This window comes from Cavia porcellus, unplaced genomic scaffold, assembly GCF_034190915.1.
Source record: "Cavia porcellus strain 051 isolate PalLab524CR breed Dunkin Hartley unplaced genomic scaffold, mCavPor4.1 scaffold_18, whole genome shotgun sequence".
Taxonomy (NCBI): domain Eukaryota; kingdom Metazoa; phylum Chordata; class Mammalia; order Rodentia; family Caviidae; genus Cavia; species Cavia porcellus.
The window spans coordinates 73,268,561-73,292,682 of record NW_026947501.1 but is presented as its reverse complement, the minus strand read 5'-3'; the positions used below and the strand labels follow the sequence as shown (position 1 = coordinate 73,292,682).

At 47.5% G+C, this 24,122-nt stretch overlaps 1 protein-coding gene across 6 annotated transcripts in view; it reads left to right on the top strand.

The window, feature by feature from the left end:
• Positions 1-2,644: 2,644 nt before the first annotated feature.
• Nsd2 (nuclear receptor binding SET domain protein 2) overlaps positions 2,645-24,122 on the top strand; it is a 75,686-nt gene continuing 54,208 nt past the window's right edge. For 2 of the 6 annotated variants that reach the window (XM_003471548.5, XM_063230297.1), the window contains exon 1: positions 2,646-3,061. The gene's annotated coding sequence lies outside the window, so the exon portion shown is untranslated. Of the gene's footprint in view, positions 3,062-4,327; positions 4,398-16,037; positions 18,945-24,122 lie in introns of those variants that run through there. The other 4 variants (XM_063230301.1, XM_063230302.1, XM_063230300.1 and 1 more) reach the window with 4 other exon arrangements.

The following is a 24,122-nucleotide window of genomic DNA, read 5'->3' as shown; positions in this document are numbered from 1 at the left end:
GTGAATGAACTCTGGTCTTTCCTCAGGCCTCTTAGCCAGAGGTGAGAGAGCTTCTCAGCTAAATTTCAGGCTCAGTGGACTCCTGGCCCCATGGCCCTGAGGGCCTCACAGATTTTTTTTTTTTTTTTTTTTTTTTTTTGTCTTTTCCTTTTTTATCGGTACCAGGGATCGAACTCACGACCGCCTGCTTGCAAGGCAGGTGCTTATGCCGCTGAGCTAAATCCCCAGCCCCCTGGGCCTCACAGATTTGCCCACTGGTTGCTGTTGCTGGTGGCTGCAACTGCTACACTCTGGGCCTAAAATGGTCTTTGATCTGTGCTGGGAGGAGCTGGGTCAGAGCCTCCACCTGGGGAAACTCAGTCTGAGAAGCAAAGTGGTCAGAGCTGGGAAGGGGCTGCAGGGAAGGCCAGAGGTGAGGGCCCCTCTGGAGTCTCTCTTTCCCTCCCCTCCTTGGAGACAGGGGCCACCTAGGGTAGGGGAGGAGGGGCAGCCTGAGCCTCCAGGTTTCCACTTGGAAGCCCTCTTTATTTGGCCTAGGGTGGAGAAAGGCTGGGGTCAGAGTGCACACATCCCCATGGAAACAGCCATGAGCCTGGCCCCTGGGGGACCCCAGCACTGGTGGGGGATGGGGAGGTAGAGCAGGGGCTCAGGGGCTCCTTTGGTTAAAGTGCCTGGGCCTTGCCTTTGGCAGCAGTTCTTTCAAGGTGGTGTGGGTGAAGAGGTGCTGGCCTGAGGCTTTGTGGAGCAGAGAGGCGCAGTGGCTTCAGTGGGGGCCACCAGAGCATCCATATACCTGCCAGAGTGGTAGGCGCCAGGCAGGCAGGCACTGAGTACAGGCAGCCAGAGTGGAAGTCTTCTACGACCAGAGCCATGGAGATCAGAAAATGGTCAGATGGGTCTGCTGCTGTCCTGTGTGACCTGCCCCACTCGGAACTGGAGTTTTTCTACTATGCCCTGCCTGTGGCGTGCCCTTCCAAGAACACCTTCTCTGTAACCTAAAGTGCTGGGGATGGTGCCTGTGCTCTCGGATCACCCAGGCTGCTTGTAGGCCCACACAGGGTACCCCTTGGGACATAACCATTGACTTGGGCCAATGTGGGCACTTGGCATGAGAGTTACACAAACCCTAGGAGACAAGGACCTCCTTTTTTTCCAGAACTCCATCTGTGGGGTCCCACATAGGCCTTTTTCCTCCTCCAATGTTACCAAATGCGGCTGAAGGTGGTTGAGTTCTGCTAACCAGACTCACTGAAAGTGGCCAGGTGGGGATGAAGGGCTCACACGGGGCAAGAAAAGACGAAGCAGCCTCAAATAACTTTCTTTGAGAAACTCCAAACACACACTTGTACGCTTTGAATAAATTTGCATGTTGATTGTACTATTCTAAAAGCGGTTTTCTTGGGGGGGGGTGGCTAATCCCCATGGGATTGAATGAACTGTGGTGGTCTCTGACACAAGCTATACAGGGAAATTAAGAGGTGCAGGGAGTGTTTAGATGATGCTCCAGAGGAATAGGTGATTGAGGCCAGTGAGAGCATTTACTGTCCCTTGCATGTCCCCTGCCACCTGGTCACCTTCCAGTGGCTCCCTGTGGGTGAGGTGAGTCCTGGCAGGGAACATTATGGGGTGGGCTGTGTTCTTCCAGCCCCCGGTGGACTTCACACCCTGCATAGGCCCAGCAGGGCTACACGGTATATTTGGCCCCGTGGGGTCTCCAGTGTACTCTGGGCCAGTTCCAGTGCAGGGAAAAACAGACGAAGCTGCAGCTAACCTCAGTGGGCACTTTGTTCTGTCATTGACATAGAGTCTCACTCAGGCTCACTGCCCAGTCCCTCACCCATCCTGCTTTTCACAGATCCTGCTTGGATTTGGGGACTTTTTTCTCGCTCCTTTCAGAGGGCAAGGAGCCAGGGACCATGAGCTCCTGTGGATCTAGTGACCCCAAAGGCCCCTGAGAGCAGGCAAGGCCAAGGCTGGAGCAAGGTGCGGTGGCGTCGTCGTGGACTACAACGCCTGATTTCAACACCATGGCTTGCCAAGTGGCTGTAGTATCTGTGGGTGACCTGGGCGCACCTCATGAGGCTGCGGCCCGCTTTAAGGGTGCCCATGTCCCATTTTGTGGCACTCCCAATAAAGATAGCGGGCAGTGGAGCCTGAGGGAGGGCGCTCGCCCTGGAGATAAGGTCCTGTGTCCCGCCCTGCAGGAGAGCAGGCTCCTAACTATTAGTGCCCAGGACTACCCGCCCTAGCGCGTCAGTAACCTTTCCCTTCCCGCAGCATCAGGAGATGCTCAGTGCCTGTGGAGGTAGGGGGTCGGCCCCGTGGCTTTGGGAGTCCGTCGTGGGCACTCGCACTCCCCGGCGCCTACCGGGCCTCACGGACCCTCGACCTTCCCACACCGTCCTACTGCGCTCCCGCAGTGCCGTGTCGAGGACCAGCGTCCGCGGATATTCAGTGCTCCGGCCCCGGCAGGCCAAGCCGCAGGATCCAGCCCTGCCCATGTGGGCGGGGCTGCCGCCTCCCGCGCTGCCTCCGGCCCGGCCAGCGCCGCGCCCGCATCCGCGCCCGCGCCCGCGCTGGCTCCGGGGCCGCGCGCGGCGATTGGGCGGCGGGCGTGACGTCAGCGCGCCAGGCCGCGCTGTAGGAGCCGAACCGCTGGCCGCAGCGGGCCGTGAGGAGCTGAGCGCCGCGGGAGCGGAGCGGAGCTAGTGGGCGCGCGCCTGGCCCCCCGCCGACCCCGGCCCCCGGGCCCCGTGTCCCGCACCTTTGCCCCTCGCCAGCCCGCCCGGCGCGCGCGGCCTCGGCGCGGATTTGAAAAGCCCGGTCCGCGGGCGCCGCGCGGCGGCAGCCAATCAGCGGCGCGGACTTTTCCCGCGGCTTCTGGGGGCGGCGGCGGCCCGGCGGCGGCGGCGGCGGGCGGGAGCGCGGGGGCGGGGTCGGTGCCGCGCGCGGAGAGCCTCGGCCTGGCCGCGCTGCGCCCGCCGCCGCCCCCTCACCCGCGCGCCCTCCACGGCCTCGCCGGACGCCGCCGCCCGACGCGCCGAGGATGCAACGCGCGCAGGTCCCTGGGGCGGCGGGCCGGGGGTGCGGGCCGGGGGCGGTGGGCGGAGGGCCGGGCCTGAGCGGTGCGGGCTCCGCGGCCTGGCGGCGGCGGGCGAACGAACAGCGGCTAACGGGCGCGGGGCGCCATGTTGGGCCGCGCCGGGTTGCACCTGTGCCGACCCGGGCCGCCTTTGTTCCCCGCCGGCGCGGGCGGCCTTTGTGCGCCGGCGGGCGAGGCCGGGCGGGGGCAGGGGTTCATCCCCAACTGGCGGGGACACGCGTGGCGACCGTTGGGCCCCGGCCCGGGCCGGACAGGTGGAGCCCCGGCGTGGGGTGCTTCGCTGTCGCGGAGCTGACCCCGATCGCAGGCCGCGAACGCGAAGCCCGTGTCGAGCCGGGGATGGCTGGGAGCAGGAGCATAGGTTTAAAATCTCGGCCTTTAACAAATGCTTGTGTGGAGTCTGAAGGGAAGCACAGCGATGGGTGTTGCCTCGGACCCTTGCAGCTTGAGCTCCCCGCGCTCCTGAGGTCGGAATGGGCTCGGACTCTGACGTTCGGGTGTAGATGGGATCAGAGCCTGGGTTCTGGCACTGATCACTTCCAGGTGGATCATCAGGGTGCATATTCAGCCGGCGTAAGGGGCCCGGTTTGATAGGGAGTGAGCTTGGAGTCAGTTCTGAGCGGCCAACTGTACTCGCAAGGCCTTGACTTTTAAATGAGAGTTAAAGCCCAAGTTCGTTCAATTTTCTCTTTTTTATAAGATGGTCAACATGGAGAATTAGGAGCTGCTCCGCTGAGACCTTAAATTTTAAATTTTCCCGAATGTTTTACTTGTTTTGGTTACACATTTAAATGTGATGAAAGCAATACCAAAAGCACAATGCCAGACAGTCACATGAAGGAAACTAGCCTTGTGAGCACGGCCCTTGGCATGTGTCCTTGATAGGGGCTCCCATTCCCCAGGCCCTCAGAGTTCAAATCTAAACTGCCGACTGACTGGTGGTAAAGAGCTCATGCCTTAAGATTACTTTGAGTCATTTCCTTTCCTTTCCTTTCCCTTCCATTTTCTCAGCGGCCAGCGGTCTTTAGTTTTGAGTTGATGGTAGAGTGAGAACGTCCTGCTCACTTAGGAGTCTGTGTAAGCTTTTGTGAAGAACTTCTGTCTATTCAGTGGGGAAATCTAGTTTTCAGACATATTACCAGATAGGCTGGTCTCTTGATTCTGTGTTGAGTCACAGTAAAACTTCATGACTTTCGAAGCATAATGGACAGTTCTCGTGTGCAGCTCTGTGGAAGATTCTTACATAATGGGAAAACTAACGAGATTTGTGGAGGCATAAACAAAGCAAAACAAGGTAAACAGGCCACAAGTGTGTCTGCTGCGTTTATTTTCACGAGACTTATGCAAGGTTTTTAAACCTGTATCTGCTAAAGTGTGAGAAACCAAATGAATACCAAGTCAGAATTGCAAAATGAGTCAGGCACTGGAGTGTTAGTTAGGAATGAATCCAAACTAACATCCATCCGTTCGATGTCCTCTCCTAGTAATCAGGACTCTACAATGTCTACTCAGAAGGCAGAATGTGCACTAATTAGTTACTTCCTTTTTAAGAAGTGGTTTTGACCATTCAATGTGAAATCCATGAAAGTGGGTGGAATTAAACGTAACTAAGAAGTGCTAATGAGAGGACAGAAACCACTAAAAAAAAAAGTGTGGTGTATGAACTCTAGGAGTCTCTTCAGGTAAGAGCACATGTAAACTGATGTGCTAAGATGATGCCAGAGTATAATTCATGATTTTGCCCCCATTTTTGGCAGGACTGGGGGTCAAACATAGGGATGCTCTACCAATGAACCATCGCCTTAGATCTTTTTATTTATTTTATTTTATTTTTTTGTCTTTTTTCCTTTTTATCGGTACCAGGGATTGAACTCACCACTGCCTGCTTGCAAGGCAGGCGCTCATGCCACTGAGCTAAATCCCCAGCTTCGGTCTTTTTATTTTTTGAGACAGGTTTTTGCTGAGTTGCTCTTGGGGGACTTGACATGTGCTCCTTCTGCATCATCCTCTTTCAGTGTTGGAATTGCAGATGTGTGCCGTTGCACTTTGCTTGCCTTGTCCTTTTAAATCTACCTTTCTAAGTAAATGCTTCAGTAACTAGGACTGAATGGGATTTTTCTTTTTCTTTTTTACTTGTGCTGGGAATTGAACCCAGGGCCTCAAGCGTGCCAGGCAAGTGCTCTGAGCTACATCCTCAGCTCTGAAGATATTCATCAACTCAGTCTTTGATGAAATTGGGAATAGAAAAAGAAAGTACAACTTTCCTGTATCAGACACAAGAATTGTTTCTTGGAGCCATTAAAAGGGCAATAGAATATTTGTTATAGCCAGAATTAAAAGTTTAGATGAAAAAGATCAAAGACTGGAGGACTGGGAATTTAGCTCAGTGGCCTAAGCGCCTGCCTGGCAAGTGTGAGGTCGTGAGTTTTATTCCTGGTACCAGCAAAAGGAAAAAAAAAAAATCAGTTATTAGAGAGAAATTTACTAAAAGAATTCCCAGGTAGCCTAAATGGGGTTAAATATGAAAAATGAAGGGCCGAGGATGTAGCTCAGTGGTAGAGAACTTGACTGGCATGTGCAAGGTCCTGGGTTCACTTTTTTTTTTTTTTTTTTTTTTTGTCTTTTTCCTTTTTATCGGTACCGGGGAATGAACTCATGACTGCCTGCTTGCAAGGCAGGCGCTTGCCGCTGAGCTAAATCTCCAGCCCCGCTCCTGGGTTCACTTTGCAGCACTGCACAAGAATAACAAAAAGAACAGAGGGAGGGAAAGGGGTTTAAATCAGGGTTTTAAACACTTTTCACAAAACTCCCAAAACAGTGGTTCTCTGCTGGATTATAACAGACATTGAAAGAAGAAATAAGGGGCTGGGGATTTAGCTCAGCGGTATAAGTGCCTGCCTTGCAAGCAGGCCGTCGTGAGTTCGATCCCGGTTACTGATAAAAAGGAAAAAGACCAAAAAAAAAAAAAAAAAAAAAAAAGAGAGAAAGAAAGAAGAAATAATTCCAATCATACACAAACTCTGCCAGAACAGAAACAAGGGTCAGCTTACTTTAGCATAATTTCAAGTCTTGACAAGGACAGAATCCAGTAGTGGCAAACCTATGGTATGTGTTCCACGGCTGGCTATTTGTTACCATTAAAAGCTCCAAAAAGTTCAGGGCTGGGGATTTAGCTCAGTGGCATAAGCGCCTTCTTTGCAAGTGTGTGGTCATGAGTTTGATCCCTGGTACTGATGAAAAAGAAAAACACACACACAAAAAAATCCAAAAAGTTTGCTGTCACTGGTATAAACCATCTCCTTCGTGAACGTTGTCTTGTGACTTACCCATTACTTCTTCAGTCTGCTTGAAAGTTCCTCAAAAAGCTTTTGCCAGAGAAGTGTGGTGGTGCCTGCTGCAGGGAAGCAGGAGGATCCCAAGTTTGAGCCCAGCTTGGGCAACTTGGTGAAATCCTAAAGAAAAAGGAAAAGACTGGGATGCAGCTCAGTACGAAGGTCCTCGGTTCAATTTCCCAGTGCTATGAGATGAAATAAAAAATAAAAGTTAAAAAAGTAAAGGGAGAAATTCTGCAGTATAGTATTTCCTTTGAGAACTGTTAGTGTGTACAGTGTCCTACTTTCCTCCTCCATACCGTGGTAAATGCGCTCTTGTTCCCCTGATATGTGGTGTCCTATCTTGACTCCAGGCCTTGGTGTGGGCTCCTGGCTTTGGGTATAGACAGAAACACATAGCAGTAGCTGGTCCTTCTTTTTTGAGCCTTTTCATGGCCACATGTGACCTTTCTCTTTGGATGAGCTCATGGAAGGAAGACTGTCATCATCTTGTGCAGCGTGGCCTCTTCTGGTGTTTTCTCATGGCAGGCATCAGTAAATGCTGAATAATTGGGCATATGGCTTAGGGGTAAACAGCCCATTTTATTTTGTTTTGTTTTTTTGGTACTGGGGATCTGACTCATGACTGCGTGCTTGCAAGGCAGGTGCTTATGCTGCTGAGCTAAATCCCCAGCCCCTTAAACAGCCCATTTTAATACCAGCATTGAGCCGTTTGCATTTCTGTTTTGTAAGTCATGTTGGAACAGAAGGGAAGACACAGGCTATGGACAAGAAGATGCTGGGCTAAGGTTGCTGCTTGAGCTGGGGAGTCTTGATCAGGTTTGCCAGGCAGAATGGTTTCTCGAGCTCATCATGCTTGCTCAAATGTTAAGTAGAAATGAGTTGTGAAACATTGCAAGCATACAGGTGCAACAGACAACAGAGCAGACTTGTACATACCACTAATAAGCAATTTCTGCTGAATCTCTTTGCAGATTTTTCTGTATCACTGGAGATAGTAAAAAGAACATAAAATATACAAAATATAGAAGCAAAAGGAGAGACCAAAGTCCTAGAGGATTGGACTCTTATTTATAAACTATCTCTGTATGGATTTTTAATTTCTTTTTTTGGCAATTGTTATTTACAGTGAACATTGTGGGGGAAAAAAGACAGTGTGGGTTATCCAGGGGCTCTCCAGTGTTTTGTGTATTGTTAAAAAAAAAATTAAAACAGAGCTCAATTCAGTTTTTTTCTTTTTGAGTTTGCCTTTCTATAAACCAAATGACCGTTAATGAGTTTTCAAAGCATCATAATTTCTGTAATATTTAATAGTTTTAACAAAATATATAAGGATAGAACTTTCAGTGTTAGTGAAGCTGAATGATGACCAACTGTTCAAAGCCCCAGTAGTGATACTGTCTAGCAGTTGTGTGGGTAGATAATGCATCTTTTCTCTCTGGAAAGAGTTGGGACTTCACTTTTTAAGTTGACTGAGGTTGGCATTGAAAGAGTTGATAAGATGGAGTTTGTTTTGCTGTTAGCAGGCCTGTGTATATTAGCAGTATTTTCATGTTTTGATGGTTTTTTTCTCCCTTTTCTGCTGCTTAGTGTGGAGGCCAACAGACCAAGAAGCATGTTTCTGGCAGCCTTGAGTCTTTGTAAATTGTGGGTATGATCCCATGAGTCCTTACCTCTTTAGATCATGGTTCAAGATCTGTCTCTTGTTGAGCTTTCTGGCCCTTTCGGCCTGTCTCTGCATGCTTTTCCCCCAGCCTCTGCACAGTTTTTGTTTTGTGCACTCCATGTGCATCCACTCTCCTTAATTTTCCTATGAAATCCTGCAGTCTGTTCTTAGCTAGCACCTTATGCGAGAAGGCCGCCCTGGTTCTCTGCTGCTCTTGAGAGGAGTGCAGGTGTGTCTTCTGCACTTGAGTTCCCCCATCCCCGCCAGCTCCCTTTTCTATTTCAGCCATATTGGCCTCTTAGCTGCCTCATGGCCCAGGACCTTGGACCACTGCATGTGCTCTCCCTTCTGCCTGGGTGCCCCCCAGATGCCTGTGTGATGTATCTTCCTCTCCTTAAGGTCTGTCTGTACTTGAACTTCCACTTAGGCTTTTTCCTGACCCTGGTTTAAGATACTCTTTTATGTTGTTGTTTTTTGTCTTTTGGAGACAGAGTCTTTCTGTGTAGTTCAGGCTGGGCTTGAAATCACTTTGTAGCCTAGGCTGGCCTCGAACTCACAGCAGTCCTCTCGCTTCAGCCTCTTGAGTGCTGATTGCAGACGTGTGCCACCATTTCTGGCTGGCTTAAGATACTCCTTCAGTGTCTCACTGGCTCCTCTGCCTCAGCCCACATGATATCCTACAGGCTGTCCTAGTCTGTCCCTCCTGTGTTGAGACATCCATGAGGGCAAGAACTTTCTTTTTCTTTTATATTTTTATTTTTTTTGAGGGTGGGAACTTTCTCCTTTGGTCATAGCTCTTGTCCTGTCCCTGGAGCCTAGAAGGGCACTTGAGGGACTGGCAGGCATTCAGTGACTGTGTAAATGAATGAACCCTCAGTTCTTTGTGTGATTGGGAGTGTGAGATGTCTCAGAAGTGACGTGAGGCAGGGTGGTGGTGTGTGCATGTGTGCCCTGGTATGAGGCTGGAGAGGGAGAGGGCTGTAGGCTGGCAGCAGAGCTAGGGAGGAGGTCTGTGGGCCAGGAACAGGGTAGAGAACATGGCTTACCAAGGCATAGGAGGTGGAGTGGGAAAAGCAGACAGATGCAACCGAGAGCTGATTCTGGTTAGACAGGCTGGGTGGAGGGGCAGGGAGGAGCAAGACTAGACTGGGAATTTCTAGCATTTACGGTTTGAAAGGTAGTGGTGGCTCTTTTTGACTTCACTGGACCACTGGAAAGGAACGTGTGCCTAGTTTCTGGTCTACCTTCATTCTTTCCAAAGCAGGCTTAGTTCTTACCTGGCTGCCTAAGGTGTGCCCTAGTACCCCCGGTGCCTAGAAGAGGAAGCCTGTGGTTCCTGCCTGTCTGTTAGATGTCCTCTCTGGCCCTCTTGTGGTCACCTTAAGATCATGTTGTCGCGCTGCTAGTCACTCCAATGCTCTGTCCTCCTGGTTTTGCACATGTTTTGCTTTGTGAGTGGTCTCCCTTCCCTGCTTGTGGTTTTTTTTTTTTTTTTGGCACTGGGAATCAAACTTAAGGTCTCATGCTTGCCAGGTAGGCACTTAGGATGCTGAGCTTTATTATCAGCCCTCCTTTCCTGTCTGAAACCTCAGCCCTTGTCTCTGGGAAGCCTCTTCCTGCTCCTATCAATGTTGCAGACCTGACTCGAGGTACCACATGCTTTTAGGGCTGTCATGCCTTTGTGCTAGGTCCCATGATAACAAGCAGCGTCCACTCTTCCCCAGCTTATGAGTTTTTCAAGCCCTTTGACTTACCTTCAGTGTCTGGATGTGAACAGCACAGTTATTCTTATTTTTGGTTTTTTGAGACAGAGTCTTGCTTTGTTGTTCAGGCTGGCCTTGAACAGTGTGCAGCCCAGGCTGGCTTCAAACTCAGGATGGTCCTCCTGCTTCAGCCTCCCAAGTGCGAGGATTATAGGCATGAGGTACCACACCTGGATTCCTAAAGATTTTTATTTTCTATTTTTCTTTTTTTTTTTTTTTCTTTCTGTCGGTACCAGGGATCAAAATCACGACTGCTTGCTTGCAAGGCAGGCACTTATGCCACTGAACTAAACCCCCAACCCCCTTCTTTTTTTTTTTTTTTTTTGTACGGGGGATTGAACTCAGGATCTTGCACTTGCCAGGCAGGTGCTTATGTCATTGAGCTAAATCCCCAGCCCTTATTTTCTATTTTTTTTATTTTGTCTTTTTTTTGTCTTTTTCGTTTTTATCGGTACCAGGGATCGAACTCACGACTGCCTGCTTGCAAGGCAGGCACCTATGTCACTGAGCTAAATCCCCAGCCCCTTTATTTTCTATTTTTGAGACAATAAATTGCCCAGACTGGGTTTGAACTAGTGATTCTCCTGCCTTATCTTCCTAGAGTGCAGGGATTACAGGCATGTAATCATTTTACTGCACCCTCACAGCAAGAGATTGAATCCCAAAGGCTTTCAGGCATTGGCAGAAAGTCACTAGGTACTCTGGTGGAGACGAGGCCCTTGGAATGTCTGGCCTCTGGCTTGGGTCCTGTGAACCTTCTGCTTCTCGGAAAATTTTAACATAACTACGCGGATGGAGGGTGGGCTGTTACATTTTTGTACCTCTGACATTTCTTTATTCTAGATAGTTGAGTGTTTCAGTTATATGCTGGTGATGATCTAGAACCTGTATCTTTGCTTTTATGGAGTTTAGAGACTGGGAAGGGATGAAATAGAGTGAGATTATCTTTGAAAAACCTGTGAAATAGTCTTCCTAAACTGTCAGGCCTGAATCTGATCAAGCTTCCATGTTTCACAGCTCTTTACAGGAAGTACAGGGGGAAGAGGGATATGCTAAACTATGCTGTAGGGCTGGCATTGGCAGATCTCAGAATGTGGGAGACCTCAAAATCAGCAGCCCATTCCCTTCCACCAGGAAAGGAGGAGGGGCCGTGCTGGCTGAGGCCGCATATCACCCTGGTTTGTATCTTTGTCTGTCTAGAGACATGAGTAAATGTGACTGTAGTATTTGGGGCAATTAGAGTTTGGAATTGGTGGGGTTGGGGATCGCAGTGGTGGGGGTAGCATGCATGAGGCCCCAGGTTGCATCCCCACCTCCCTGCCCCTGCCTCCAGCATCTGAGAAGAAAAGAATTTGAAACAGTGATATGTTTTATTAAGAAACTGGCTCTTTATTCTTTTTTTTTTTTTTTTTTTTTTTTGTCTTTTTCATTTTTATCGGTACCGGGGATTGAATTCATGACCGCCTGCTTGCAAGGCAGGTGCTTATGCCGCTGAGCTAAACCTCCAACCCCTTGGCTCTTTATTCTGCTACAGTGATTTTGCTATATTTAAGAAGATAAGCCCTAAAAATAAATAAAAAATAGCAGGATACATTATAGTAACCTACTTTGATTTCCTATTAACTTGATTTGAAATCCTGTATTGCCCTCACCATCTTGTTTTGACTGATTTTCCCCTATTCTGCTTTGCTTGATAGTACCAAGTTCGAAAGTATAGGCAACAACTGTGAAGACAATATGATTCATTATGACGCCCATTCTGGTTGACTATTATCTTCTTTTAAAGTCCTGTAATGTCTCCAATGCTTTGGTTTTTTATTCTTTACTGTTTTGTTCAATTTTATTATAACTGGCAATTCTTCTTAAAATAGCAAGAGGCAGTGTGGTAACCATTGTTGATCACCTTGTATTTTGTTTCTACATTATCTATTATGTCCATCCTTTTGATTTGACTGACTCTGTTCTGATATGTTGCATTTGGTTTTACTTTCTTCATAAAAAGTAGGAAGAACTGTGGGAGTAATAAAACCCAAAATGTGTAATTGTCATTGTACAAAAGAAAAGAAAAGAAAGTGCTCTAAAGGTTATAACTGCATATATGTTTAAGTGTATAAGATGGATAATCATATTACTGAGTTTTTTTGGATCATTGAACAAAACTGTTTGCACTCTCACTGTTTGAAAGTCCACTTTATATGCTTTAATTTTGTAACTTGAACAACTATTTCTAAGATGAGAATATGTAACCTATTAACTAGTGATTTCTTACTGTTTATCTTTTAAATTTTGTATTACTTGTACCCATTTTTTGTTTTTTTTTTTCTTTTTCTCCTTAAATTAAAAAAAAAAAGAAAATAAGCCCTGCCTTCTAGAGATGCAAGAAGTATTACTGATGATAGACCACCTGTGAGTTGCTCCATACTCTAGGAGAGAGAGTAGTATCTGGCTGGATCAGGACTACCCTGGTTGACTGTGATCTGCTAGGTGGATTCTAACTATCCTGTCCACCTTTGCGTTTATTCACAATCCCCAGTACCACAAAGTCCTGAAGGAACTTTGGTTGTGTCTGGTAGGGAGGTTGTGCCTGGTATGGAGGTTGTGCCTGGTATGGAGGTTATATTCAACAGAGTACCAGGGATGACTTCCTGATAGGATCCCTGATGGAGCAGAGAGAAGGGGCACAGTGTAAACTCACTAAGGTGTGGTGATTCGGGAGGAGAAAGGGACCTGTGTTGAGGCTGTGCAACAGGAGCAGCAGCAGCCTGGAGCAGAGAGTGAGCTTTCCAAGGTTCTGGGCTATGTGGGGAGTACTTGGCATGTTCTTTTAGTATTTTTATTGTAAGGCAATGGGAGGTCCTCAGAAGGCTTTATAGGGGTTGTCTGGACTGGGGCTCAAATCCATGTTTCCTAGAAAGTGTATCCCAGAACCGCTGGGGTTGAGTTGTTTATGGGGAAGGGTTCAGGAGTCTGCAGTTGCGTTGTTCAGGTCAGAATCTTTCCATTGTCCCTGCTTTGGGTGATTGGCAGGATTGAACAGCCCTGTCCTCTTGAAATTTGGTGTAGCAATCTGAAATGTCACTACTGAAATCTGAAGAGATAAGTTTTACCAGTTTCCCATTTCCCTGTTTCTAATTGTAGAAACAAATGGAGATGTACCCTGAATGAGAAAGAGTGTTTGGGATAAACCAAGAGCAGTTTTGGACCTGTTCTTGTATTATAGCCATACTCAAATGTTCTTAGAGTCTGCTGGGGAACTAGTTCAAAATGCAGTTTTAGATCCTATCCTGGACTCACAGAGCCCTCTGCTCTGGGCTGGGGCCCAGCAGCTTGTGCTGTAGCAAGCCCTGCATGGAGTTCTAATGCTGTCCCATTGAGAGCTGCTGTCTGGAGGTTTCCTGTGAGTGAGCCATTGAGGAAACTCCTGTTAGATTTGGTGGCTGGCCAACCTGGGGACCTTGGTATGGAGAGTAGGTGGGTTCAGTTAGGAAGGGCTCTGAAGTACAGGTGACAGGATGTGTCATTTGGGACAGTGAGAGACGTGGGGGAAAGCTGTCGGTGATGGCCCCTGATATTTTATGTGCCAGAACTGGGGCAGGGGCTGTGTTCACTAACCAGATAAAGTGATCCCCCCCCCCCCGTACTGGGGATTGAATGCAGGTCCTTTGCACTGAAACATATCTCATCCCTTCATCCCTTTTTTTGTTATTTTGGAACAAAAACTTGCTAAGCCTCTTGAGTTACCCAGACTGGGTTCAAACTGAGTCTTCTGCCTTAGCCTCTCAGAACGTGGAATTACAAGTGTGTGCCACCAGATGAGGTAATTTTTTTTTTCCATTCTCAGAAGCAAGAAATAAAAGCCCATGAAGAAATAATAATTTGTTGACTTCTTTGCCCAAGTGCCAGTTTCTCAAAGAAGCCCACGTGCGCCCTGACCATTTAAAATTGTACCCTTCTGCTCTCCTGATCTTTTGGCTGAGTTTTTTCATAGAATCTCCCCATTTGGTGTCCCTGCCTGCCCTCCCAGCTTGAGTGGAAGCTCAGGAAGGCAAGATGCCTGATCTCTTCATGTCTGGTCCTGGGGTTGTGCTGGAGGAACACACAGTTAGGCCTGGACAGTGGTGAAGGATGTGGTCCATTGGGACTGTCAGGGCTGGGCCGGGCCAGGGTGGCTGCCCAGCCTTTCTGGGTCTGTGTGTCAGACCCTTTGGCTGTCCTCTTCCAGTGGCCTGAGGTGGAGGCCCAGGCTGTCGTGGTAGCTGGGAGAAACTTGCCTGACTTGAGGAAGCTTTCTCTCCTCAGGAGGGAGAGAGATCACCATAGTGTGATCTCCTGGGATGAGGTGTGCTGGACAGAGGCAGGGAGGGAGAACAGGTTTTCTGCCTTTTGTTCTTACGTGAAATGAGTTGTGGATTATTCATTCGTAGAGGGTGAGGTATGTCATGTTAACACGTTATTGGGTTCTTTTCTGTTGTGTCCTGAAATTTGTGAAAAGTATTTCTTTAAAATTCAACTTTGTATGGTTCCTTTGAGACAGGTACTGTGATTCTTTTTGTTCAGTGTCTACCTTGGGAAGCTGGACTCGGGTATTTTTTAGTTATGAGTCTGTTGTTGGCTGCTGTAGGGATCTCAGTTCCCTGACTGAGTCATTGAAGGGCAGATGCCAGACAGCCAGTACCCTGTCAGGCCCTGCTGCAGGCTAGAGGAGTGGGACTGAAAGCTGCTTGCTGGTACAGAGCAAATAGTGCCACAAGTACAACATATCATCTTCTCCAGCTTGAGGCGAGGGTCCTCCTATTACTGTAAAGTGGTGAACTTCTGAGGAAACGGAAAGCTGTGTTTTGATGACCGTAGAGGTAGAGGCGTGTGCGTGTTTTACTGGGGATTGAACCCAGGGCTTCATGCCTACAAGGCAAGTGAACTACATGCCCTGCCTTTAGTAAATTTTGTTTTGAGACAGCATCTTGTTAAATTCTCTAGGCTGGCCTCAAACTTGTGATCCTGAGTAGCTGGGATCACAGGTAAGCACCACTATATCTGGCAAGTGTATTTTAATAGGACTTTGTCTTTGTAGAGCGCTGCTTCCAGTAGAGACTCAGGTGGCCCTCAGGCTGGGTGTGATGCTGGAGGCAGAAAACCATACACCAGCGCTCAGACCTGGTCCTCTTTGTCCACTGTCTTGTAGCCCAGACACTGCTCTGGGCATTCCACAGAGTTGCCTATTCTCGTTCTTCCCTGTGACTTGAGTTCCTGACAGGGATGATGGAGTGGAAATTGAGAAGAGAGCTCCAGCCTAAGTGTGTGTGTGTCTGTGTGTGTGTCTCTTCTGTCTATCTGTCTTTCATTGTGTATGTCTTATTTTTTCAAAGGTGTGCGATTTCTAGATATATCATTCTGGCAAAGTAGAAAACTAAGCTTTTTTCCTGACCCTGAACATTGAACCCAAGGCCTTGACACTGAACTTAAATCCTCACCCCTTTTTAAGAATTTTTATTTTGAGAGAGAGGGTCTCACTGAGCTGTCAAGTTGCCCAGGCTGGGCTTCGGCTTCAATCTTCCTGCCTCAGCCTCCCAGAGTGCTAGTGCTTGGATTACAGGTGTGTCACTATGCCCTTGTCTTTTTTCTCTTGCTGACCATTCTCTGAACAGGGGACTGTACTCCCTCCATACTGCACCCCCATCGATGCTCTCTTCTGAGGCAGAGCCTGTGTTCCTGGGTTCTTGGTGGTCCTGTCCTTTGTTTACCCTCCCATATGGTGACACGCCTCATAGATGTGCTAAAGCGTGGGAGGAAACATTATTTGAAACCTTACGTGTCCTGTTAACTGGGTGTAGCCTTTAGGTTGGAGGTAATTTTTTCCTGAAAAATTTGAAGGCATCACTTTCAGGAGCACAGTGTGCTCTTCAAGAACTTGGAGTTCTTGCTTGTAAGCTGTAATTGAGATGTCCTTTCTGGCGGCCACAGATCAGTTTGTGGACACCCTTAAGGGGTCACTCAGCCTTTTCCTTTGGGACAGTCCTCACTTGTTTCTTTCCTAAGTTTTCGGGGCTCTTATGTGGATGTGCCATTAACATTGTTTTATTTCCCTTTTTTCCTACCTCTTGCTTTCCTTTTTCTCTACTTTTCCTTTCATCCCTCCCTTCTCCCCCTTTCATGTCCTTTTCCCTTTTTTTTTTTTTAATCGGTACCGGGGATCGAACGATTGCATGCTTGCAAGGCATGTGCTTATGCCACTGAGCTAAATCCCCAATCCCCTTGTCCTTTTCCCTTTTTCTACTTTCTCATCTCACTATCCATTTTTCCTGACATTTTTTCTTTTTTTCTCCTTCCTTCCTTTCTTTCTTTCTGTACTGGCGATTGAACCCATGACCTTGTGTTTGCCAAGCAGGCATTTACACCACTGAGCTAAACCCTCGGCCTGTTCTTATATCTTTTTTCTTATATCTCTTTTTCCCTTGGTAATAGGGGTTGAACCCATGGCCTTCACACTGAGCTACATTCCCAGTTCTTTTAAAAATTCTTATTTTGTTATCTTCCTTTTTTTTTTTTTTTTTTTAACTTGAAACAGGGTCTTGTTGCCAAATTGCCCAGGCTGGGTTTGAACTCATGGTCCTCTTGCCTCAGCCTCCCAGGGCACATCTGATAGCTTCTTCCTGTCTGTCTTCTCTTCTTGGCAAGCCTGTAGGAGACCCATAGTATCTAGCCATTTCTTGTCTCCTTATCAACTATGAATGTTTTGGAGATTGCTGAAATTTTTAACTGCTTTGGAAATATTTTTACATTTTCATAGTATTTCTTTGAAACTGTGAGAACTTCCACATGGCTCAAGTTAAAATATGGTAACACAGTCTCCCTGCTGAGCTGGGGCCTCTTGGTGACAGAGCATACGTCCTTCCAAGCTGCAGAAGACATAGGCTAAGCCCACAGACCAGAGTTCTCTCTACACTGTTCTTCACCCACCCAGCCAGAGCCAGAGCCAGAGCCGTCCGGGACCCACACCTCCCAAGGAAGAGGGTGCATTGGTTGAGGATGGGCATGCTCTTTCTGAGATCCTTCCCATTCTCTATTCTGTGCCACATCCTCCAAGGTCCTGGTGCTCTGCTTTCAAATTCAGGCTCCTCAGGGAGCCTGGTGGTTCTCTGCTTGGGGACCTGACTGGGGCTCTGCCTGTGCTTGAAAGACACAGAGGACCTCAACTTGGTAGTCGGTTGCAGCCCCATCCCTATCAGCGTGAGCCCTGTGATGTCTGTCTTTGGCATGCATTGGTGGCGCAGGGTTGGCTATTGTGGATACTAAGCTGGTGCAGCCTGCAGAGCAGGTGCCCTCTTGCATTTGGAAAGGTACATTGTACTCTCAGTATAGCTCAGCTGAAAACAGGGAAACATGTTACAGCTGTGTGACCGAGATAGCTTAATGTTTATAGTACCTCTCATTCAGCAGTCAACAGAAGAGGTGGGTTTTTAAAAATTTTTTTGGCAGTGCTGGGGATCCATCCCAGGGCTGCACGTGTGCTTGGCAAGTGCTCGCCCTTGAGCTGCACCCCAAGCCCTGGACATCCTTTTAGCAAGATACAGTTTGTCATTTATAAACCATTTCATGGCTGCAGTTCAGTGGTTTTTAATATATTCAGTGTTGTGCAACCATCACCACTACCTAATTCCTAAACATTTTCATCATCCCAGTAAGAAACCCTCTGCCATTACACAGTCACTTCCTACCCCTTCCCCCGCTGCCCTAGCATCGACTCTGCTTTTTAGCTTTATGGATTTGCCTGTTTGGGACATTTCATATAAATGGGGTATGAGTGGTTGTGTCTGGCTTCCTTCCCTTAGCGTGATTTTTTTCTTTGGGTACCGGGAGTCGAACACACAATCTGATGCTCACCATTGATTTTTTTCTTTTTGTTTTAGCTTGATGTTTTGAGGTTCATCCCTGTCACAGCCTAACATGGTACACCTCGTGCATTATGGGCGAGTAACCCCCTTTGTGTGGATAGATCAAATCTGTTTACCATTCCTCAGTCTACAGACATTCAGGTGGCCTGTGCTGTCAGAATGGTGAATGCCACTGTGGATGCTACTGTGCATACCCTTGTGAGCCCATGCTTTCTGCTGGTTGGCGGGTGCTTAGGAGTGGGCTTGCCAAGGCACATTGCCATCTGGCTAACTTTCTGGGGAGCTGTTGGACTCTTTCAAGCAATTGCACAATTTAACGTCCCTACCAGCAGCGCCTGAGGGGGACTAGGACTTGACATATTTCCTTAAGAGTATATAGAGTAAGCCAGGCATGGTGGCACATGCTTGTAATTGTGGCACCCAGGAGGCTGAGGCAGGAGGAGTGCCATGAGTGAGGCCAGCCTGATCTACATTGAGAAACCATGTCTCAGGCAACCCAAAGCAAACCAAACCAAAACAAGAAATCACAGAGTATAATGGGAAAAACTCACCAATTGGGAAAAGGGAGTGTATGAGCTTATGCACCATCAGGTGAAGATGGATCTGAAGGAGGAAAGCAAAGTTTCACAGGCTAAACAAAAACGGAAGTAGGCCAGTTACACAGTTCTTCCTGTGGGTGTGTTCCTACAGGATAAGCACACTTGCTGTGGGGGAATCTGAGCTTTTTTTAAGGGTAAACTTAGGAGAAAATGTTGGAGTAACAGTGGTCAAAGCCTGGTACCTTGTTACTAGCAAACGCTACTCCATTCCTTGGAGGTCACTTTGTCCTAAAGAACAGAGGTTCTACTGACTTTCAGCTGTGGCTGCGCCAGAATGAGTGTTGGGTAGATTGGGGTGAGATGTGAGAAAATAGAGGAAGCTCAGGTGTGTGTAAATTGTGTTTTGCAAGCTTAGGTTTTCAGCTGATATCTGTCATCAGCTGCTAGAGGAGGGCTCGGTGCTTGACCTGTCTCACCACCTGGCTCTGGGGCTAGTTCTGCAGCCCTCCCCACAGTGTCGGGATCTTCCCAAGGGGACTGTGGTTGGAGTCACAGAATGCGAGGTTGGCTGTGGCTGACATCTAGCGAAAGGGAGGCCTCCAGAGTAAAGGGTGATTTTCCTGCTCCCTCCTGCCTTCCTCTTTTTCCGGTATGTCGTATCTTGTATTTCTTAATTTCTCTCGTCCAGACCATTTGTTCCATGACATAAAGGAGGCATTTTGTTTATTACTCTGTTTCAGTCCTAGAACAGGGCCTGGTGACCATGGTTGCTTTGAGCAGTGACGGCTGCTGCCCAGGTCCCTTTCTCTCTGAGACATTGGGAAAGGTTTTGGACCCTATCTGTTCCATGAGATCCAGCAGAGGCTGCTCAGCGCTCCAGCCACTTAACATGGGTGTTCACATGGTACATAGTCTTTGAAGTCAAAGTGATTCATTGTGCAGTCCCTAAACACAGCCATTTGCTGGCCAATAAGTTTTTGCAAAAATGTTCAAAGTAACATTGAGAATTTTTACCTCAAGTCAGTATGGCTATCGTCAAAAATACAAAAAACAATAAATACTGGCAAGGATAAGCGGGGAAAAGAACTTTTACCCTGCTGGTGGAAATGTAAATTAGTACAGCTGTTACAGAAACCAGTACAAAGATCATTCAAAAAGCCAAAACCAGAACTATCATTTGATCCATCTGTACCGCTCCTCACTGTACACCAGAAGCAGTTAGGATCAGTGTACAGCAGGAGCCCGAGGGCCCTGTTTAATGCAGCCCAGTAAACAGCAGCCACGATATGGAGCCAGCCTGGGTGCCCACGAACAGATAAAGGATATGTGGCATGAAAATACACAGTGGAATATTACTCAGCCACAAAAAGAACGAAAATGGGTGGATCTGGAGGTCACTGTGTTGCATGAAATAAGACAGACCCAGAAAGAAAATACTGTATGTGTCCTTCTTACCATGTGGACTGTAGAAGAGATAGCAAGAAAGTAGAAGAGTGTCTGTTATTAGACAAAGGGAGGAAATAAAGGAGAGCAGTATAAGGGTGGGATGTGTGTGTGCGCAGTGCTGAGGGTGGAACCCAGGCCCTCACATGTGGATGGCAAATGCAGTGCCACTGAGCCATATCCAGGCCCTGGTTCAACATCCTATCCCTCGTGTTCTCTTTGTCTTTCTGGGCATACATTTTTAAAAAAATGTCTGTTGTCATTTAAATTGGGATTCTTAGGGGTTGAGAGGTTAGCTCAGTAGGTACAAGACCCTGCCTGGCAATTGCAAAATTGTGAGTTTGATCTCTGGTACAAAAAAAAAAAAAAAGAAATTTTTAGAAGGAATGGAGTATGGAAAAGGAAGCCTCTTATTCTTTTTACCTTTTGTGTTGCTTTATTCTGAGACAGGGTCTTTCAGTGCTTCGTGGAGGATGGTAAATTAGCTAGGTGGAAGATGATTTTCCCCTTGCTCTTGGCATAATAACCAGATGTCTGCACTCCATGTTGAGGCTAAGCCCAGAACTATGGTTACTGTTTAGGCAGTCACTTTTTCTTTTTTTGTGTGTGGTACTGGGGTATGTACATATGGGCTTTTAAGATTTTTCTTTTACCTTTCCTGCGCTGTGGTTGCAGTGTGATAGGCATTGATTTATTGTTATCTTGGTCAGAGCCCAGGGAGTTCTTTTAACCTGAAAACCAAGTCTTGTTTAATTGTCATTGCTTTGAGAATCCCCTTTTCTCCACACTTCTGATCTCATCTAGAACTCCTTGGGAATGCGAGTTCCTCGAAAGTAAACTTTGTTATCTTCTGTGCTATGGAGGTGCCTGGTACTATGTTACAATACCATAGTGGCTGGCAGTGAGGCAACGAGAAGAGTCCTTGCCTGGCATGCATGAGGCCCTGGGTTCCATCTTGAGCAAAGCCATGCAAAAGCCATAGTGTATGCACTTCTGTGGGATTAGGCACACTCGCGCTTTGCAGCCATCCTCACCATCCCTCTCCAGAACTTTTTCTTCTGCCCAAACTTTCACCCCACCCCATTTCCCTTCCTCAGCCCCCAGCTACAGCCATTCTGTTTCTATGATTTTTCTCTACTAGGTTCCTCAAATAAATGCAGTCAGGCACTACTTGCTTGCCTGTGTTCCTCCTGTCCTTCCCTCCCTCCCTTTCTTCCTAGGGACTGAACCCAGGGCCTTCACTCTGAGCTGTGCTAATGAACGATCTTTCCATGTTTTAATTTTGAGACAGACTTGCTAAGTCACTCAGGCCGAACTATAGTGTCTGGTATACAGTGGGTTTTCCAAACATTTGAAAGAGTGAAACATGAATGTTATGTCTTTAGTCCCACTTAATGTTTTTCATCATCTTATCAGCTTTTTCCTTGGTGATTTGCTCAGATTTATTTTCTTACTATATTTTTAGCTGTGTCTGGTCTGCTATAACAACTGAGTTTATTTCAGTGCCTGTTTTTCCTTTCCAAGTCTAAAGTTAATGAAAACAGTAATTTCTTGTTCTTGTTCTGCAGAGCATCTTCCTGGGCACCCTAGGACTGGCTCCCTGGGAACCCTCATGGGCAAGGGCTGTGTCTCCAGCCCCAGCTTCTCTCAGCAGGGAGGTCACAGGGGCTTCTAGGATCTGTCTCTGGGTTACTTGGCAGGGCTGTAGGTGCCACTCTTGGAATCTGTCTTGACATCAGTCCTTGCGTCAGGTTTTGGGATGCCACAGTCTTCTGAGGTGGGGGTGTGGGATTCAGACTCTCAGAGACCTCACTGGTGTTGGCTGAGGGCCCAGTCCTCAGCTTCCTCGTGTGTGGGCTCAGTGATGCCCACTGCCCTAGGGAGGGAGAGTCCTTCCTGGCAGAACCTTCTCATCCTCTGTGTTCACAATCTGCTGTCCCAGGACGTGGGCTGAGAGGGAGGTGGGGGTCACGTGACCAGGGTCCCAAGCTGGGTGAGCTGCAGAGTTGGGGCACAGACTCTGTGCCTGAACACTACAGCCAGTGCCCCTAGGATTTTTGTGACACACTGCCAAGGGCTCATCAGGCTAGGTGAGGCCCCTGCTCAGGTGCTTTGTCTGTTTTCCAACCACTGTGGACTGCCTGCACCCCACAAAACTTGAACTGTGGTTCCATCTTTATTTCTGGAGCTGGGGTTTTCTTTCCTTGCTTTGAATTCAGCAAGATGGCTATCTTTAAAAAAAAATATTTCAGCCACCTCTACCAGAAATCTTCTATAATACACTAACGTGATAACAACATTAATAAAGTTTGCAACTTGTTTTTTTTTTAAGACAGAATTCGCTATGTAGCTCAGGCTGCTTTTTATTTTTTTTGGTACCAGGCATCAAACCCACAACCTCGTTCTTGTCAGGCAGGCACTTATGCTGCCTGGCTAAATCCCTGGCTCTCAGGCTGGTTTTGAATTCACTGTGTAGTTCAGACTGGACTTGAACTTGTGATCCTCTTACCTCAGCCTCCCCAGCACTAGGATGATAGGTGGCACCTCCATGCCTGATTGGTTCCCAATACTGAATCGTCCTTATACTTTTGGATAAATCCTTTGATCAATAGTATCAAATTATTTTAACACTAGACCCCTTGGGTTGATTTCCTTTTATTTTTATGATTTATTAAAATTTGATAGGCTGATTTTAAGTCATGTCTTTTTTCCCCCTCTAGTTTTCGTAGGAGGATTGTGCCAGCCTTGCATAATATTGTAGGAAACTTTTCATCATTTTCTACATTGTATGCTTCCTCCATCTATGAATAACTTAATAGGAATGAAATGCTTACATGATGATTAATACACAGTCTGTGTGGAATTGTCTCAGCTGTATTTATGCATATCAGCACAGGGAAATAAAGGCTGTCGGCTGGTCAGAAGCAGGGCACAGAGTATCACAGGGTAGCAGTTTTGGACTTGGCCACATACAACATGTGTATGTTGACAGAACATACTGCAGACCTGTGGGACCCTGTGGGAGCTCAGGGTGGTGACACTGGGCCTGGATTTGTGGGGATCTAAGGACTTTATCCTGTGGGAGGTGGTGCTTGAGAGAGCATGTGGGTTTGAGTGCCTGCCTGGTGGAGTGGGATGGTGTTGCACAGCCTGGGTTTTTGCTTGAGCTGGGGTGGGCTGCCCACCCACCGTCTCCCTGCCTCTTGTGCTGGAGATGGCTACAAAGCAGGAGCCACAAAAGGCATCTAAAACAAGACATGGTCATGATTGGTTTCCTGCCAACAGGACCTAGAGCTGGCTGGAGCAGAGGCTGGTGGGGCTGTGTGCTTGTCCCAGAGTTCTTTGTGCTGTCTGGCGTCTGAGAATATCCTCTGTCCCTTGTGGTCTTCCTTGTGTACAAAGGTTGCTCACCAAAGGAGTGGAGAAGCTCACAAGTGAAGTTCTCTGGGCTTGACTCTGCTTATTGTTTTTTCTGTAGTTACTGGGCTTTTAAATTTTTTTTTTAACCTCATATTAGCTTTATTAGGTTTTACGTTTTTCTTTTTTTTCTTTTTTTTTTTTTTGGTACCGGGATCAAACTCTTGGTTTTTTTTTTTTTTTTGTTTGTTTGTTTGTTTTTGTTTTTTGTGTCTTTTCTTTTTTATCGGTACCGGGGATCGAACTCAAGACTGCCTGCTTGCAAGGCAGGTGCTTATGCCACTGAGTTAAATCCCCAGCCCCTCGGTATCAAACTCTTAACCTCAAGTTTGCCAGGCAGGCGCTTATGCCGCTAAGCTAAATCCCTGGCTACTGGTGTAGTTTTTTTTTTTTTTCTTTTTTCTTTTTTGAGATGGGGTCTCCCTATGCAGTTCAGGCTGGCCTTGAGCTCACTTTGTAGCCAAGGCTGGTCTCGAACTCGCAATGATCCTTCCACCTCAGCCTCCCAAGTGCTGGGATTATAGGTGTGAGCCACCATGCCCGGCTGCTGGTGTAGTTTTGATTAAAAAAACAAAACAAAATGCCCCAAAACTTTCCAGGTGTGGTAGCATAGGCCTGTAATCTCAGCACTCTGGAAGATGCAGGCAGGAGGATCCCAAATTCAAGCCAGCCTAGGCAGTTTAACAATTTAGCAGGACCAACTCAAATTTTTTTTAAAAAGCCGGGGGTGGGGGTGGGGAGCTAGGATGTAGTTTATCACAAAGGCCTGGGTTCAGTCCCTGGTACTGAAAGAAAAAAAGAGAAAACCTTTTAGAAAGATTAGTGGCGTGTTCAGTGACTGGACCTCTCCAGAAGCCTTCAGACAGGGTCATAGGAAAATGAGCCTGCCATAGCCAGGTTGGGAGGAAAAGTGTCAGCACACACAAGAAACAGGCCCCCAGAAAGGAAAAAGACAGTGATTCCCAAG